We start from the raw sequence: 4607 nt of genomic DNA, 5'->3' as shown, positions 1-4607 counted from the left end.
GTTCCATTCGCTTTTTCAGAATTTCACAATTTCGATTTGGTTTATTATTTTCCAGGTATTCCCTAATTAGATTTTTCAACCTTTGGTTGTTGAAAAGTTTAAATTTAATTTTCCGTATATTTCTTCTCCAACAATTTAATTTTCCGTATATTTCATCTCTAACAATTCAGCTTTTTTTGTCTGCCCAATCCATCATTTAAAAGAGAAAAAATAGAGGTTAGATTTTTTTCTTTGTAATATTACTAATTTGACTTTATGAATAAAGTAGAAAAAATGGCTACGTTTTTTTTTTATAATATATTATTTTCTAAATACAGTACACTATATACTTAATTCGTTATTTACTAATAACCCTTTTGTAAGGATTTTTTTTTTTTTTTAGTATTTTGGCAATTTTCATTGTAATATTATTATTTTTCATGAAACTCTATTGTAAGTTACCTAATAGATTTCATTATAACATACCTCCATATTGTTAAATAATCATGTATTCCCACAGTGTGAAAGGACGAAAAATACATTGATATTTTTCATCCCTCTTTTTTTTTTCTTATTATTCCAAATTCCACTACAAACGTATTCCCTTTTCATTAGATATTTTTCTTTGTTTTCTTACTAAGGTATTGCAGGCTATCGTAATTTCATAAACCATGTATTTCAAGTGTGTTCCAAATTACCCTAAAAATTTATCATGTTCATTTTTTTTTTTCTTTTTACCATAGCAGCGACAGCTATCCTGAGTTTAAAAAATGTATTTCGATTGTGTTCCAAATGTCACCAAAGATACATTCAATGTTTTTATTCCCTCCTTTTTGTTTTACCAAATTTCACTAATATAATTTATATTTGTTTTCCATTTTTTTTTTATTCCTTTTGACGCCAAGGTATCGAGCGCTATTATGTGTTGAATAACCGTCCATTTCGAGTATGTTCCAAATCCTACAAAAATACATTAATTTGTTTCATCCCCTCTTCTTTTTTTTTCCTTTTTCACAAAATTTGACCAAAAATATATATTTTTTTCTTTTTTTTTTAATTTGGATCCCTGGTATCGGTGACTATGCTGACCTCGTTTCCGACTGCTTTTGATGTGCACTGCAGCCTACAAAGGCTTTTCTTTATACAACAGGGCTCAGTTTTCATCTGTTATTACATTCAGGAGGAGTTCGATGGAATATTACGGTTTCTGCCCAGTGGAAAACTCCGCCCAATGCTGCTTTGCCTGTCTCCGAGTTCATTAGGTTTTGCTGATTTTCTCTTCACTTTTAAACGATGAATGTTTATGTTATTTTCAAACGCAGTGTAAACATGATTTCATGCAACTATCTGTAAAGATCTTGTACATATTGCATTTACTTTTCAAGGTCTTCATCAGCTTCAGGTATATCAATCAAATTATTCCCTTCATATGTCCAATTCATAACCTCACTAAAGTGTTCCATCTAACGTTGTCTTTCTTCATCTTCTGTTGCAATAACAGAGCCATCTCTCTTTTTGATGGGTATATAATTCTTTGCCCTTTCGAGATTTCATTAGTAATTCTATGAACAATTCTCACACCATAGCCCCTTCCAGAATTCATAGCTTTGTCGGCCTCATCTGCTTTACTGTCTAAATACTCTCTCCAGTCATGCCTGGCTTTTCTTTTGACCTCGCTGTCAATACTGGAATACTTAGCATGCTCTATCTTGTAATTTTCATTACTTCCTCGAAAACATTCAACAATCAATTTCTGTCTTTGTCTCCTTTTTATAGTATCCCAAGTATCATTCGATATCCAATGCTTTCTCCTTGTAACTGTTTTTCACAAGACTTCACTACCAACTGACTGATATACCGTATGTTCTTAATATCACACCATTCTTCGTCAATTGTCTGTTCATCGTGTCTTAAAGTCTCAAAGACTGCAAGTCGATTCCTACATTCAATTGCAAATGTTTCTCTGTGCTCTTCCTCTAGAACCTTAGTTGTATCAAACCTAGGTATTCTATCTATATATCTGCTCGGTGCTTTCAGTTTTAATTTCAGTGTGGCAATGAGGAGCTGGTGATCATTACCAATATCTGCACCGCTATAGCTTACCAATATCTGCACCTCTATAGCTTCTTACATTTCTCGGAGTCATCCTTCTCTCTTTATTAACAGCAATGTGATCTATCTGATTTTTGTAATTCACACATGGTGGAGTCCATGTATACTTGTGGATGTGTTGTCTCCTATGTTGTTTATCCTCCTCATGGACTTTGTAATGTGTAGAACAGTCAGAGATGGTGGAGAAGGATTGGACTGGATTGGTGATAGGAATTTAGCAGATCTAAAGTATGCTGATGATGCTGCCCTTCTAGTATGCAATGGAAGGTGAAATATCATTTGAGGGAGAAAGGATTAGTAAGGTAGAATCATTCAAGTATTTAGGAACAATGATCTCCAATTCAGGGTCTTTAAAATTAGAGTTTAATGAAGGATTAAAAAAAAGCAAATCAAACAATGGCTAGGTTAAGTAAAATTTGGAAATCAAATCGCCTAAAAGTTCATATAAAAATCAGACAATATATCAGTTTAGTGAGATCGGTGTTACTCTATGGACACGAGTCATGGTATGACAATGAAACAACCTCCAATAGATTTAGTAGATTTGAGAATAAAGCCATCAGAAGGATATTGTGAGTTAAATGGCAGGACAGGACTAGAAATGAAACTCTAATAGAGATTACTCGAGTACCATATGTAGATGAGATCATGATGAGGGGTAGATGGAGATGGTTTGGGCATGCTCTTCGCACTAACCAAGAGAGATTAGTTCACCAAACGTTTAACTGGGCTCCACAAGGCAATAGAAGAATTGGAAGACCCAGGCCTATATGGCTTAGCATTATAAAACGCGAAGTAGGAGATGATGAATGGAGAAGTATTGAATCAAAAGCTCAAGACAGAGACCACTTGCGAAATCCAACAGTGGCCCTTTGCGTCAATAGGCGTAGGATGAGATGATGATGATGATGATGATGGTGACGATGATGATATGTGTGTGTATATATATATATATATATATGTGTGTGTGTGTGTGTGTGTGCGTCTGTGTGTATATGTGTGTGTGTGCGTTCAGATATCTATATTATTATTATTATTATATATTATTATTATTATTATTATTATTATTATTACTAGCTAAGCTACAACCCTATTTGGAAAAGCAGGATGATATAAGCCTAAGGGCTCCAACATGAAATAAATATTCCATTAAGGAAAGGTAATATAGAAATAAATAAACTACAGGAAAAGTAGTAAACAATTCAAATGAAACATTTTAAGAACATAGGATACAGTTATTGTCGGTAGTTCAAAACGAAAAATCCAAATCGTATTTCTGTCGTAGTACAATTTTCCATTCATAAAATTAACACAGAGAGAACTTAGTGGGCGAAGCTTCTTACCTATCTATTTAGCTAAGCCAGAACAGGTGTCCAGATATCTTCAACTAATCTTAAAGAAATCATAAATTATTATTATTATTATTATTATTATTATTATTATTATTATTATTATTATTATTATTATTATTATTATTTATTATTATTAATATTATTATTATTATTATTATTTGGTGAGCGACAACCATATTTGGAAAACCACGATGCTATAAGTCCAAGGGTTCCAACAGGAAAAGTAGCTCAGTGAGCAAATGAAATACAAAAACAGAATAGCGTTGCTTTTATCAAAAAATTCTGGTAATTCATTATACTACCCAATCTTACCGGAGGTTTTAAAGTGTTCTTTACTGCTAAAACACGATGAAACATCTGATAAATTATACACACACACACACACACACATATATATATATATATATATACACGTATATATATATATAAATATATATACACGTATATATATATATATATATATACACGTAAATATATATATATATATATATATACAGTATATACAACTTTATATATATATATATATATATACCTATATGTATAATATATACAGATATATACAGTATATTATATATATATATATACATATATGTATATATATATGTATATATACACATATATACAGTATATAAAACTGTTTATACATATGCATATGTATATATACATATATACAGTATATATATATATATATATATATGTATATATATATATGTGTGTGTATATATATATATATATATATATACACACACAACAAAAACTGAAGCAAGGAAAAGATAATTAAAGAAATAACAAAATAGCTCAATTTATTAAAACAATCATAATACAAACCATAAACGGGCGTAAGTGGAAGGACATGCCTGAGCCCTTCGGGTTGTGGTGGCCTATTGTAAGAGTCCCTCGGTGGGACTGATGTTTGAGTCCCGGTCAAACTCGTTAATTCCTTTAGTGTCTGTAACCTCACCATCAAATGGGATAGACTTACATGCTAAGTCATCAGCAGTGATTGTCTAGCCCTCCCTGGTCCTAGCTTAGATAGAGGTGGCTTGGGCGCTGATCATATGTTAAATGGTTAGTCTCTAGGAATTTCAACTTCAAAATCTCACATGTGCAGCGAATGTTTTCAAGTGGAACACGCTGACATAAGTCTTTTTCTAGACTGTGTAT

The sequence above is a fragment of the Palaemon carinicauda genome, chromosome 10 (assembly GCF_036898095.1).
Source record: "Palaemon carinicauda isolate YSFRI2023 chromosome 10, ASM3689809v2, whole genome shotgun sequence".
Taxonomy (NCBI): domain Eukaryota; kingdom Metazoa; phylum Arthropoda; class Malacostraca; order Decapoda; family Palaemonidae; genus Palaemon; species Palaemon carinicauda.
The sequence above is the reverse complement of the archived record's forward strand: the minus strand, read 5'-3'. Positions refer to the sequence as shown.